The 15,166-nt window shown below is 44.0% G+C and overlaps 1 protein-coding gene across 1 annotated transcript in view; it reads left to right on the forward strand.

Moving 5' to 3' along the window:
- The first annotated feature begins 1,351 nt into the window (after nucleotides 1–1,351).
- Bach2 (BACH transcriptional regulator 2) overlaps nucleotides 1,352–15,166 on the forward strand; it is a 334,683-nt gene continuing 320,868 nt past the window's right edge. The window contains exon 1 of the mRNA XM_077801923.1: nucleotides 1,352–1,574. The gene's annotated coding sequence lies outside the window, so the exon portion shown is untranslated. The remainder of the gene's footprint in view (nucleotides 1,575–15,166) is intronic.

Below are 15,166 nucleotides of genomic sequence, written 5' to 3' on the forward strand. Positions count from 1 at the left end.
TATCACAAGACTCCCAGGGTGATGCTTCACTGCTTCCTCAGCATATGCCAGTGCCCATTTTACAAGGGGGGATTTATGATCCCTCTCTCAGTAGAGCAAGCCAAAGTTTTATAATATTCATTAAAAATCAGCACCACATGTAATAATATGGAATACTGCCTTACACAAGAGGGCCAAGTTATAGGTGTTTAGGGAAACCTGGCAGAATTTCTTGGCCTTGGTGAGGGGTAAAGTTGCACGCACCAGCACAACATTAACACAACCTTGTTTTATTGCAAACGTACGTTCAGCCTAAGTTCTAATTACTCCCTTTAAAATCCTACCACCATCAAGCTTTCTTCCTACAGGGCAGCCACACGATGGTCTTAAAGGGCAGAAGCAGTGTCTAAAGTAAAGGCAGGGGAAAGTGGCTACAGCACAGAAGGAGGTGAGGCTAAAGCTGGGAAGGTGGCTTTTTATTTAGGCTTCGCAATAGATCCGTGCACTTCCATAAACTCTGGCATGAGGGCTTCCAGGCTCACCCAGTCTGCAGAAGGCCAAGGCAATCCAGAAAAGAATTCAAACATCAAAGTCGCTCTTGGGTAGGACACTGTTCTTCCTATGCATACTCCCCCAGCCCCAAGACAGGGCCTGGTTAGCTTTGTAGGGGCCTGTTGTGCATCTTTTCCCGTCCCTCCAGGGCAAGGCTAGACAACCCAGGAATCCCAGGTTTCGAGGTTTGGCTCTCCTCCCTGGGAATAGTGCCTGGGGCTCTGGCACCCTCCCCATGTGACACACTAGCCTTCATCACTACTCTAATCCCACTTGCCCCAAACCCGTGTCTTTCAAGGCCTGGCAAGGCCAGGCTGAGCGAGTCTGTCAGGCCGGCGTTGAGGAGAGGGCTCTCCCGGCCGCGCGGCCGCACAAAGCGGGGCGATCCGCTGCAGCGGCGGCGTGAGGCGCGCCCCCTCCCGCGAGCCAGCGAAGCGCGCGCCCGCCCCCGCCCCCCGCCCCCCTCCCCAGCCCCCGGAGCGCCATTCGCGGAGCGGCTTACGCTAGTCGCCAGGCGTACGGCGCCCCAGCGGCCGGGGAGGTGCGCTGCCCGGCTCCCGTAAAGTTATTGTGAATGGGGAGCGGGTGACGTCAGCGCCGAATGTCAACAATGTAGCGATTGAGAGTGTGGGCGTTCCGGGGAGAGCGCGAGCCGCGCGGCGCGGAGCAAACAGCGCCGAGCAGCCGCCGCCTCAGCAGCAGCAGCAGCAGCAGCAGCAGCAGCAGCAGCAGCAGCGGCCGTGCACGCCCGGGCTGCGATCGCAGCAGCGCTAACGTGAGCGCCCGCCGCCGCCCTCGCCACCCCGCCTGCCCAGTCCCGCCGCCGCCCGGTTCTCGATTTTCCCGGGTCTCCCCTCGCCCCTTCCCCTCCCCCTTCCCAGCACACTCGGGGGGCTGGGAACGAGCTGCCATGTGATGCGCGTCCCCTCAGCGAGCTTTCGTTGACCCCGGAATCGCCCACCGCGCCTGCTGCCGGGAGGGGGCTGCGGGCTGGAAAGACGCGGGGAAGAAGAGGCGGAAAGGACTCAAAGTTCTCTGGCGAGGTGAGTCCCTGGCCCCGGGCCGTGGGCCGCGACGCCGGGCAGGGCGGCGGGGCAAGTTTACGAGGGGAGTGGGTGCGCGGAGCGGGCGGGGAGGCGTGGGGAAGCGGCGCGGAAAGGGAACCGCGGCCGCCGGGCGCGCAACTGCTAGCCCAGCGCCCTGCTCGCTTTTATGGCATTTTTCTAGGAACGGGAAGGGGCTGGGAGCAGAGTCGGCGGACGCGCAGCAGCAAATGTGCGCTTTCCCCGCCTGGCTGTTTACGGCGGGCGAGGCGGCATTGTATTTTGCTCGCGTCGACTGGTGTTTTGGAACAGCAGGGGGAGGAGGAGCAGAGGGTAATAAGTCAGGCGTGGGGAGGGCGGGCTGGAGGGAGGCGCGCGTCCGCGCGAGCCCGAGCAGCTGTCAGACCTACGGCCCTGTCCCTGGCGGTCGAGGTCGGGCAACCGGGTCCCTAGCCGGTGATCCGCGCGCCAGGCCCGGCGGCCTCCTCCCTGCTCCAGACATCCGCACCCAGGGCTGCTCCGCAAAGACTGCGGTCGCCGCGCCTTTGCGCTCAGCTGTCAGCCGCCAACGGGTGGCCCTGATCATCGCGACTTGCGGGGGGATCAAATCTCAAGTTTAGGGTCCTAGGAAAAAGCAACTGGGGACCTCGCAGAGCAGACTAGAACTAGGTGGAATACCTACTAGCCAGGGGTACGGTAGTCGGAATGCGTCCCGCGGAGCTCAACCTTGTGGCTTCTGAGACACCTTGCACCCATCTCTTCCCAAGGTCCTACATGAAGTCCAAGTGCAACACGCACCCACACTCTACACACAGTCTCCAAGCCCCAGAAGCCCCAACTAGGATGGGAATTTATCTAGGGAGCACCTCCCCGTGCCCAGACTCTCCGTGGGTCTCTCAGTTCTGTCACCCTGTGGGTGCTCAGGAGCCGAACGCCACGGAGAGGGCGGAGGGCGGCGCTCACGGGCTACCCCAGGTGCCAGCGAGAGGGGACTGAGCGAGCATCTCTGCGACCTCGCTCTGGCCAGGGACTTGCAAGAACTTGGACGGTGGGAGGAAGCGGGTAGGGCCGGGTGTACGTGTCTGGAAGGCCGCGCGTTCCTGGGTTCAGAGGTCTTGGGCGCGCAAGGTATTATCAGCATCCTCTTGCCTTTAAGCAAGTTTGGCAACTTGGGGCAAGTTCCCGCGCGGCAGCTGTCCGGAGTGGTTTTGTCCGTGGCCCAAGAAGGTGCGCCTCACAGCGTGCCCTCCGGGTCACCGCCACCGCCACCACCACCACCACCACCATTGGCACCGCGAAACCAGAAGGACAAGGGCGCCTCCCCCTCTAGACAGAGCTGCCGATTCCCCGCGGGTGGCGAGACGCGGCGTTCCTCGGTTTGCACCTTCGCTGTCTAGTGCTGCAGTCTCTCACTCTGTGTAAATTTCATCTGTTGAGTGTATTTAACTAAAAAGGGTAATTACTTTAGATAAAAATCCTTTACTGCCTAGTGGGAACCTTGGCGGAGATGATGCCTAATGAGATTTTTTGCTTTTGTCTGTTTAGAGTAAAATTAGAGATGTTAACTCTGATAACGGTTTTCTCAGATCATTAAAATGTAACATGTAGGAAAGGCATGTCGAGCTGCGAAGGCTCTGGCTGACATGAAAGAAGCTGAGCGTGAAAGGCTGCCACTCCTCTGGTGGAGAGGGCTATTTCAGTAAGGCAGCGGGCGTCTTGCTTAAAATGTGAGACCGCCCCACCCTGGTTCTCCAGCAGCTCGCGAGTAAACGGCATTTTTCATTCTTGCAGGTAATAATAAACGTGAGTCAAAATGACATCTTGTTAGAATTAGTCTTTAGTCTGTAAGAGAGATTGCTAAATTACAATGTTGCATTCAAACTGCTCCAGTGAAAGGTCTGTCAGCCTTTCCATTATAAATTCAGTTTTTCTGGAGTTTATAATTTCACCGCAAAACTTTGAGTGGCTGTGATGTTTTTCCCTCCTGTACTTTGGTCTAAAAAAATGCGTTAATTTCCAAGTTCCATTCTATTTGCTCTTTCTGAAACTTGAATATCATTCAGGTGGGGTGGGGGACCAGAAATGGAATAGACAATCATGGAACAAATTACTTTGATTAGTATTTTCATTTTGAATTTTGGAAAGCTTCAGGCTTGCCATTTGATGATCATAAATTATCAATAAATTCCTCTGATGTCTGTCTTTCTGCAGGTGGATTGGAGTGTCAGTTTGTAATGTAGATTCCAGGATTACATGGAAAGATACATTTTCCTCATGTGTATATCTGAACTGATAACCAAATTTTGAACACCTCTATATTATTTTATTTTTCAGTCCTTTGTATGTTGCATGTCAGCATCTGTTGTAGGGAAGAAGGGGTGAAGCAGAAGGAAAGAGGGAATGGAGATCCCCTAATTCACTCTTACTATTACCAATGCCTGGGAGGAAGCCATTTATTCTCTTTCTGTTGAATTATGCCCTTTGACTTAGTATCTTCAGGCAATTCCCTTCCAGTCACTCACCTCTGGCTGCTATGTGAGGAGCTTAATTATTTGCAAACTGCCTTGAAATCCCTGGATGAAAGGCACTGAATAAGTGCAAAGTATTGTTATTCAGATATGGAATTTAATGATCCATTACAGTTCATCAGGAAAATGCACTTTGCAGTGATGGTAGAAAACATTTCCACCTGATAGAGGGTAATAATAACTGCTTAAAAGTAGGTTCAGATTACAGATGAGACAATTAACTCTGGCCATGTGCTCTTCAATTTGTTGCAATTCATTTTGTGATCAAAGTGAGTCACAGAGAGCCAGATGGTGAGGTTCATGTTCAAATCTCTCCTAGGCCAGCCCTTCACTTCTGGGCCCACTGTCTACCCAGCCAAGGGGACTTGGTTATTCATTAGCACTTGTGAGCTGTGCCTCAGAATTTGTAATCGAGGCCCCTGTGAGGCCAACAAAAGGGCTCAGGCCAATCTGTATTGTTGGGAGCAGTTTAATTTTACTTGGATTAAGTCTCACTTGGTGTCTCTGGTGTGGATCCAGCTTTAACAAGGAAGAGAGGGCCCAGTGGCTCTCACGCTTTGCTGTGTGCTGCTACACTGAGCTAAGCTTTGAACCTCAGATTTCAGGGGCTAGTTGTCTGGCATATTGAAAATACTGTCTTGATTGTTGAATGAATGGAGAATACTTAGGTAAACAAACACCTTGCTGTTTGTCCAGGAGCCCAAGGGGCAGGACTGGCTTCATGGCGACAGAATTGTGCAGTTGCACATGGCCCCTCCTCTCTTCCCTCAGAAGGATTTCACACCTGGTTTTATGTTCTGCTGTTATCTTTTTGAAATCCTTAATAATTCCTGAACAAGGGACCTCTCATTTCCATTTTCATTGAACCTTACAAATTATGTGCCTTGTTCTGGTGAGGAGAGGGCGTATTGTGGAGTGGCAGACAACCACTGCTCAACCTCACTCGTTGTTGTCTACTGTTGCCAGGCAGGAATTGATGGCAGTGCTGGCTTTGTGCTGTCATATCACTCGATTTTTCCAAGGGAATTTGGATATCTGGATTTTTATGTGGAATTTCCTATTTAAAAATATTGGCTCAAATTTTTATAAACATTGGTTGAGAATGTATGTAAAAATTAGCATTGTCCTGAAGATGGCCTGTCTTCTACCACTTAACAGACTAAAACATCTGATTGTTTAATATTTCTATAGTTAGTTATTTTCTAAAGGCCTGACACAAAGTGGATGATTTTTGAGTGTGTACCAAATGAATCATTACAAGTATCAGGAAAATTGAAATATGTAAGAAAAACAAAACTCAAAATCAAACCAAATCAACACTAAGTCTCACTTAGGTATTAATACTGTCCATTAAAATGGAGAATTCAACATGAAAAGCCAAATAATTCCACAGGCACAGTGTTATCCTCTGCAGGTAAATAATTCATTGCTTTTGAATCACTTACCTTCTATTTATCTGTTATCCACCAGATGGGTATAACTTGGCCCATTTAATGCCCGAGGACTTCCATGGGAATTTGATATTGAAGAACATTCACTAAAACAATATATTTGTTTTGTTGAATGCTTACATGTGCCATACAGCGATAACTACTTTACATGGGTACTTTACATACGTATGAGATGTATGACTACTTTACATATCTCATCGAGTCCTCAGCACAACTCTGTGAAGTAGGCATTGTGCCCATTCTACAGTATCAGAAGGTTCTAATCAGAACTTCATCTGAGTAAGTGTGTATTTTCTTGGATGTGTACAAATTATTTCCCCATCTTGTATACACAGTCCAGCATGGAGTCACTGACTGGTTAGTACTATGTCACATACAGAGAACATGGTCTCTATCCTCTCATACATGGAACAGAGAACGATACTGAACATCACATTTGTCAATCTCTGCACTTTAGACAACAGACTGAACCTTTGTCTCCTGTTCCTCTCCTTTCCCTGTCTGGATATTGAAGAAGCCTCATTGACATATGACCCTCCCAGAGACACTCAAAGTTCAGAAGTTAAGGCTGGTTGCGAAAATTGTAATTTATTTGGTAAAGCAGATAAGAAACTTTTGGCAGAGCCCCAGTTATGATGGGGAAAGCAGCAGCCACACCCTGGGAATGAGGGAAAAGAGCTCTGTATTGTTAATGACAATGTATGACCTATTGCTATTCCATCTTTAAATTTTACATGAATATTTATGATTTGTTCACATCCAAACTAAAACCTACCGTGGACTAAACATTTTGTAAATTCAGTAAAATATAACTCATTTTTTTTTTTTTTGGTCTGGAACATTTAATAGAAAAGGAGCTGAATGTGTCAATTCAAAATTTCCCTGTTGAGTTTTCCTCTTTTTTCCTATTTATTAATTTCAAATGTCATTCTACTTAAAACTGAAACTTAATCTTAATATCAGCATGCTATTCAACTTCCTTAAACCAGAACATATCTTCAGAATCTTACCACAATGTCCTTTTTCAAGGGCCATTTCATTTTTAAAGAATATGTAAATTGAGCCTCCTCCTGCTAGTGGCTCTACTTCAAAAATCAAGCAGGAATTTCACCTTTGTTTTTTCCTTGAGTTGTTTTTTTTCCCCCAAATAATCAATATCTACAATCTGAAAGCATTTCATGTATTAGTTCATTCTAGTCATTGGAATTACAGCCCAAATGCCTCCCAGTCGGCCCTGTGACTTCATAATCACAGCTTCTCCAGCGTATTCCTCTGGTTAGCTTCTCCTTTGTTCCTTAGCCTGATAATGAATTGTCCTTTCGTTCTGAGATGTGTCATTTTCCTCCCTGACCTTCTTGTCCTCTTCCTGAGAGCTAGCTGTAGGACCGGCTGCAGCAGATGTGAAGGAGAGCTGGCGCTTGGTTTCCAGCTCCCTCCTGTCCTGTGTCGTCTTTCATCTTTTTTTCCCAAGCAGTGAAATCCTCTACTTTCCAGTCCTTGCACTTCCATTCTTCTCTTCAGTTGTTCCTGAGCCTGTGGCTGGCATATGGACCAACTCTAACCCTTCAGAAGAAGGGTTTGGAGCTTCTAAGTTCCCAGTCACTCTAATCTTGCTTTCCTATCTCTTCTCTCTCCCATACTATTTCAAATATTTCAAATGTCAGTCTCAGGCAGATGTCTCAGGAGTTTCCACAGGTCTAGCCCACTTTGGGAGACTCTAGTGTGGTGAGTCACATTCCACAGGCAGGAAAAAAAAAATGTGCATGGTCAGCAATTTTCCTTAGTATCCCCCATATCCATAGATTCTTGGAACTTTTTTTCTTCCCAGACTGTATTCGTCTAAGCAACAGGAACTTGCAGATATTACCAAATGGACCAAGTGTCCAGAAATGCTGTTCTTTAGAGGCAGATGCCTCATTCACTCGTTCAGTAGTGGTACTTAGTATCTCTTATGTAGCAAGTTATCATGGTGCTAGTGGGGAACAAAGCCAGTCCTGGCCACTGCCCTTATGAAGCCCCCATCTAATAGAAAGGATGACATTAACCAGTTAGTTGCAGATAATTCATTAAACTTCTGTGAAGGAAAACTATTCTATGTAACACGGTACAATTTGGGGAGGGGGGTTTTTGACCTGGTCAGGGAGTAGGGATTCCTCCCACCCCCACCAACCAGGAGGAATTGTGCAATGAGCTTCAGTGAGGGTCAGTTGGAAATTTGAGGCTTGCTTTTTCCTCCAACCTCATAATCCTATTAATTCACTACTCTCTTTGGCCCTTTGGAGTATTGCACAAACCATGATATAACCCCTGGGGCCATTTTGGCAAATAATGATTCCTGTATACAGAGTCCAAAATTGATTTTTTTTTTTACCTGTGTCTCTGGAATCTGATAAAAACAGAATTGCTAATTGCCAAAAGTACTGTTTATTTCCATTCTTGAAAAAAAATACTAGTTAACATTTCTTACTTTGAATATATTTAGGGTAATTTTGACAATTTTTGAAGGATCAGAAGCTACATGGACACTCCCTTCAAAATGTCTGTGTGTATGAGACCTAGGCAAGTACCTTGAGAGAAAATGTGAGTCAGACTTCTATCTAAAGTGCTTCACTTATCACAGAGCAGGAGGGGTCTCCATCCTCTGCAGATCAAGGATGATTATTTAGACCGTTTTTTGGAAGCACAATTTAGGAGTGTTGACAGTATCTATTTAAAACAAATTGGCTATATTGTATGCTAAAACCTCTCTATTTTCTTTTTCTCTGATGATAGCTAATCTGCATTAAGAGCTTCCTATGTATGTTGCTCATGTTAAGTTACTTTTTCCCCATAACAACCCAGAACTGCATATGATCTTTAGCAGTGAGAGCATGGATGTCACCCAGCTAATGAGAGCGAGCTTTGATTGGACATTGGATGTATGATGCTAGAGCTGTACTCTTAACTCCCAGGCTCTGCCTCCACTTTGCTGTCCTTATTCATTTGAATTTGGAACACTCTCTAGCAGGTCCCAAAAGTGGAAATACAGGCTAACTCATTCTGAAATATTGGACATTTTGTTGACATGTATTTGAAAGATAAGATTGAAAAATAATTTCTGAGGGAACATGAGTGAATATATTTCTTGTCATCCACAGGACTAACTTTCTAATAATTACATTCCTCAGATCTTGTCCATTTAGAGATTATGAAGTAAAAGTGATGGCTTGGAAAAGCAAAAGATGAATTAGGCATAGAACATGAATTCCATGGCCTGTCCCCATGGTTTTATCTATAGCTTAAGAGAAAAAGCAAAAAACAGAACACCACCACCAAAAGAAAAACCCCACTGCCAACAACAAACTATTCTAGTAGATATTCTACTCTGGAGGAAGAATTTCATTCAGAATCAATCCCATTAGAGCTAATATTTCCTAATTGGAAATATTAGCTACCAGTAACAGATAAAAGCAGGTAACCTTTGTTCTCATTCTAGTCAACTTCAGAAAGAGTTTATCTTGCCAGATTATTATGTTGCAACTCTCACCTGAAGATTTGCATGGTTTTAAAGGACTCAGCCAGGCAGCCAGTTTGGCAGTGCCCACTGATTACCTTGGGTTTGCAGGGTCACTATTTAGAATGCTGACTCAGCTCAGCTGTGCCTGGGCTGGACACCACATTGTCATCTTGAGTCAAGAGGCATTATTTCTGAGACCTGCTTGAACATTAAGCACATGTTTGAAGCTTAGTTTGGGAGATGATCAAGTGTATGAATGTACTGTGCTTATTTTTCAGCATTTAGTTCAAATTTTGGAGGTGGCTAAATGGGGAGATGCTTAGTGTGTCAGTGTTGGAGGTTTTAAGTGATTAAAAAATCAAGCAGATGAGTGCATAAAGATTTCTATGCAAACAATGATGAGCTTAAATTAAAGCTGCTGATTTAGTGTGAGAATTACTTGCATTGATTTGTAGAATATCTATATGGGTTCAAGATTCCATATTATGCAAATGAATAAGCCCTGAAGAGTCAAAGTGAAAAAAAAATGAAAATTAACTGTGAAATATTTTATTACCCATTCAGCAAGAGGAAAATGTAGACATTCTTTGAGTTAACCCTTACTTTTCAACATTTCCCCTCCAGGAAAGATCAGCAGGAATAATGGATCTTGTCTTAACTGTAAAGGAGGTAGGCAAGTTTGCTATCAGTTCCTCAAGGTCCTCTTTCTGTCCTTACTTCTTTGCATTGTACTCTGCTGTCTTTTAGCTGCCCAATGCTCTCAACTAGTTTCTGTCTTTCCTTCCCCAAACCAATCTCAGAAAAGGATATTGCAAATATAATTTTATTAGAATATAAGTATCTGAGTGTACCTTGTGCATTACTTTTCTGAGGCATCAGCATATTAATAACAGATAAAGCTAAAGAATTAAAACCCTGAAGATAGGAATGTAGAATTTCATACCCTGGAGAACACTTTTGAATGAAGAGATGGTTCTTTATAAGCTAAGCCTGGATGGAGAATATAGACAAGCAGAGTAGAGCATAGAAACCACAGTGATACTAAAAATATAAAGGGCAGATGATTCTTAATAATACATTTGTCAGTTAGCATCACCTTCCTCCTGCCAGATACTAGATTTGAGCACATAAACCTAATGTAGCAAGATGGTGTGTTATGTGACATTTAAACAAAACTTCAGGGAAAAGCTACTTGATCTATGATTAGAGATTTTTTGTCAGTCACTGGCAATGACCCCAGAATTCTCTACGATCCTTGAATACTGAATCTTTGAAGGGGGAATAAAAAACAGTGAATCTGATATCACTTACCTCCCTGCACCAGTTATACCAGTTTCATTGATAAAAATTGAATTGATTTTATTTCAATATTGGTGTGCCCCACACTGTTAACATGGTGGTGACACTTGGAGGTTTGGAGAAACTGGTTGATTAATGGAACTATACTTATTTTGGAGAAAGTTTTTGCCAGGTTAACACCCAAACATGAAGAATCAGATGCCTGTTACACCACCCCGCCACACTCCTCCAGCAACCATGCTATGTTGGGTTGATGGCGCCATCTAGTGGCAATATATAGAACTGTCCGCTGGACTTCGCTCATTCTGTGGGTCTGTTCTTGAAGTGAGGTGAAGTCCTCTTTCTCTGGAAGGGCCCTGTCAGTGGGGTACCGCTCTCTAGTTCCAATTTTTCCTGTCTTCACAACTAAATATGCCTTGTGTATTTCTTTCTCTCAGCCTCCCTTTTTCCTGTCCCCTTTTCTCCAATTACCCTTTTTTGTAACTCTCCTTTTTTCTCTTCCAGCTTCTTAAAAAATTTTTTTTTAGTTGTAGATGGCCACAATACCTTTATTTTATTTTATTATTTATTTATTTATATTTTATGTGGGTGCTCAGGATCGAACCCAGTGCCTCACAGATCAGGCAAGTACTCTGCCACTGAGCTACAACCACAGCCCTCTCTTCCAACTCGTGATCACTTTTTTTTTTTTTTAAGCAAACAAAAAATTAGTACCTAGAAGTGATAAATATAAAGAATTTTTTAATGCTGCTTTATGCCAAAATAAGAGTATACTATGCATTTTAAAGTGAAATTAGCTGGGCATGGTAGTGCATGCCTATAATCCCAGCTATTTGAGAGGTTGAGCGTAGTTCAAGACTAGCCTGGGCAACTTAGTGAGACCTTGACTCAAAATAAAACGGAGAGGGATTTGGGGAGTTCAAAACCCAATTAAGTCAAATGTATGAAAGATGATGTATCATGAGCTCTGTAATGTTTTGAACAATCAATAAAAAAATGGAAATTAAAAAAAAACGGAGAGGGAATGTAGCTTACTAGTGGAGTACTCCTGGGTTCAATCCTTAGCACTGTCTCCCCCACAAAAAAAGTGAAGTTAACCACTTTTTAAAAATATTGAAGATCTAGACTAAAGGCACAGTTCCAAAGTCTCCCTTAGAAGGCATGCCCCTCATTTTCTTCTAATTAGACATTTCTTCAAAACACATTCAAGAGAGTTTGCCTTTCATTGGTTTTGAACTATTCTTATAGTATTATCTTCTACTTTTTAAATTGTAAGTTTAACCTTTGACTCATATTTTAAATTGGAGACATTTTCATGAACTCTCCTGGGTCACTGTCTCACCAGCATGGCACTGTTTCTGTGGAAAATGTGTTCTGAGTTCCAGACAACCAGTTCCCCTGTGGCCTTTTGGGTCTTGTATTAAGGGAGCGAACAGAGATGAAAGATACATACGTAGGATGAAGTGTGGTGAGCCATCACGGTGCAACATTTGTGGGACCCGAATGAGTGTACAGGTTGAAATCTCCCACATTAGACAATGAATTTTAAATTTCCACTTATGTTAAGCATCTTGATATTGTGGGTTTGAAAGTAAGTCCATTCTGAAAAACAGGAACTGTGCTTGTCTGTTACCAGTTTTTGTGGTCGATATGGCAACTATTTTGATTTTTCAGAAGGGAGAAAAAGCAGTTAAATCTAGTTAAAATTAAAGCCAGTTAAAATTAACGGACTCGTGAGATTTTGAATGCAGCTGTTCCATACATCGAAACAGGAGAGTTGTTTCTTTATTACCACTATTAATTATTATTAGTTGTTAACTTCTTTTTGAACTGTGGCATACATTACTTGTACTTTTGGTCTAGACTTGGAAAATAGGAATTGCAAGGGTAGAGAGGTTTCTGTTTGGTAATTTGCATGTACCCTGTTTTTCTTTTTGCTGGGTGGTAGGTGTGTGCACCTTATGTATGCAAGAGTAATTTAGCATGTCAGCAGTTTCCTACAGAAGCACCTGCTGACTCATGTAGCCGTTGCGGTGCTCAGCTGGCCGCTGGGTAAAATGCCCCCAGTGCCAGAGCGCCCTTGAGAGCACAGGGCTGGCTAGCTGCAGAGGGGCTATTTGCAGATCTGTGGTCATCGCTAAGTTGGGTGCTCTTCTTCCTGCAGCCAAACAGCTTTCTGGTTGCAGGACAGAAAACTGGGCAAGTTTCTGCCTTTATAGGAACTGTGTGAAGAATTGCAGCATTTCTAAAAGTGCCTCGGGGGAAACGACTCTCACTTCATTTTGTTTTCTGGGAATCTTTATGGGGAGAGGGGTTGACAAAAAGGGAAAGGAAATGTACTGTTATTTCCTACTTAGCAGCAGGACTTTCCATAAACCTTTAACTCAGGCTTTCTTGGTGTAACTGAAACTTGACCCACTTCTCCTTCTGTGGGAAGGAGTGTGCCCTGAGTGGGGAGTGGGCAGGGAATGGGAGTGACTAGCCTGAAGTTCCTAAGTGATGACAGTTTTTGTTTGCATCAGTTACATGTTGTTGAGGTTAAAACAAAAACAAAAGCAAAAACAAAAGCACCTGACCTGAGATCATTTAAAAGTTAGCGGTGTGTTTTCTGAGCTGGTTTCACTGTTTGCTTTCAGAGTTCAGTTGTGCTTATTTTCATCGGAAAGTGTGAAATGTTGCTTTTCTGAGGTTTCTACATAAACTTCCTTTTGTAGATACAAGTTGATCAGATCACCCTAAACTCTCTTGAGAAGGATGATTAAAGTGAGCTTGGCTAAAGAAAGGAAAGCTTTGCACATGCTGAAGAGTTCTCCTTTTTTTTTTTTTTTTTTTGTAGCTTTGCTAAGCATTCTGAAGCAGCTTTGACCAGTAATAAAGAACAAGCCGCGGTGACTGTGTGTAACATGATGTTGATGGAAGTTCTTGGTTTCCGCCGATACAAATGACTCATCAGTATCAATAGAATTGTGACTTCTAATAATAACATAGTGCAAGACCTTCAAAACATGTGGTTTTAGCCCTGGCTCTCAGTGAAAGGTTGGAAAATATTAGTTTGAACTTTTTTCTTTTTTTTCCCTGATCTTTTAATTTCACCCAAGTTGTAAAGCTGCTTTTTATTTTATTTTTTTTGGAAGGTGTGATGATGTGATGATCCTATTGTTTTTTTCATCTTACTGTTTTTAGTTTCATTATGATCAAGGAGCCAAACCCAGATCATTTCATCATTTAGAAATCTGTGCACTAAGCATCTCCTGCCAGGGCTGTGTTTTGAGGGAAATGTGGCTGAAAATTGAATCCTCCCAGAAGGCAGAAAGGGAGAAGCTGGTACAGACTCCATGGCCCACAGCTGCCTGCCTCCTACACAGCGCCCACTGTGGAGGGCTGTGGTATTGCTGAGCACTACTGCCATGTGAGTCATTGCTGGAGGGTTCCAAGAGGCCAGTCAACAGAAAACTGGAGTCAGAGGAAACAGTGGGGTGAAGAGGAGCAGCAGTCACAGGAAGATGTGTGCTGTCGCATTTCCATGCCAAGGGGCTGCCCTCAGCATCACAAGGAGTTCAGATGCATGGTCACACTCTGCCGCCCGTTGACATCTATACCAGGAATGTCTTTAGTTTAGCTTTGGTTTGTTTTTCTGAAGTTTATGCCAGATCATCAGAGATGACCCCCTAGACCATCACAGGTAGTCTTGTCCAGGAACCTTTATTTTTTACATTCTGTAGTTGAAGCAACTGAATTTCTAGCCTATAATAAGAATGGCATGCATCATTACATTTATAAGGTTCCCCCCACACCTCGAGCCTTCCAAACACTTCATCTTGAAAATGCTTCCATTGTCATTTGCTTCCTAGTTGCTAGAACCGTGGGCATTTGCACCTTGCTTTATTGATAGGGGAAATAAACCCTTCCTAGGGAAGCTCACAATTAGAATTTCGTCAGTTGGAACTTTGTGTTCACCTTGCCTCTTCCACACTTCATCTTCAATGTTTGTTTGATTTATGCTTCCAGTCGTCATCTTAGCATTTTGGATTTTTAATATATATACCACCTGCTATTCTTTTTATCTTTTAGTGTCAGTATTTAGAAGTGCCAGGCACTAAAAGGGTCCTCAGTAAATACCTGAATGAATGTATAAACAAACTCATTGACTCTGCTGCTTTAAAACCCCTCTGTAACTTCTTATTGCCCAGAAAAAAAGTTGAGACTCCTCAGGATGACATTTCAAACTCCTCATAATCTGTTCCTATCTTGCAGGAACTATGTTTTTGCATAGTTTCCTAAAGTTTTTTAAAATTTATTCTGAAATTACTTCTTGAACAGATCAAGGGCTTAGGCCTTGCTCTTTGTAGAGAACTCTGTTAGGCACAGAGCACAGTGTAGAACCATGATACTGGCATAAATTGCGGTCCCTCTCTGGAGACAAGTTGTGAATTCATCTTGGTAATCACACTCATGCGCGTGCGCACGCACGCTAAGCATTCAAATACAATATACAGCAATAGTGATCAAGGGCCAGAATGGATAATTTGGGGATTGAATGCCCCTGAGTTTAACCCCCGATATCCCCCCTGCCCAAGAAAAAGATGCTTAAGCCAAGTGCCATGGTGCATACTTGTAATCTCAGTGACTCAGAAGGCTGAGCCAGGAGGATCACAAGTTCAAAGCTACCCTCAGCAAAAATGAGGTGCTAAGCAACTTAATAAGGTCCTGTCTCTAAATAAAATACAAAATAGGGATGGGGATGTGGCTCAGTGATTGAGTACCTCTGAGTTCAATCCCTGGTACTTCCCCCATCCTCCCAAAAAAGAAAAAAAATGT

This window comes from Urocitellus parryii, chromosome 8 (genome assembly GCF_045843805.1).
Source record: "Urocitellus parryii isolate mUroPar1 chromosome 8, mUroPar1.hap1, whole genome shotgun sequence".
In the NCBI taxonomy this organism is placed as follows: domain Eukaryota; kingdom Metazoa; phylum Chordata; class Mammalia; order Rodentia; family Sciuridae; genus Urocitellus; species Urocitellus parryii.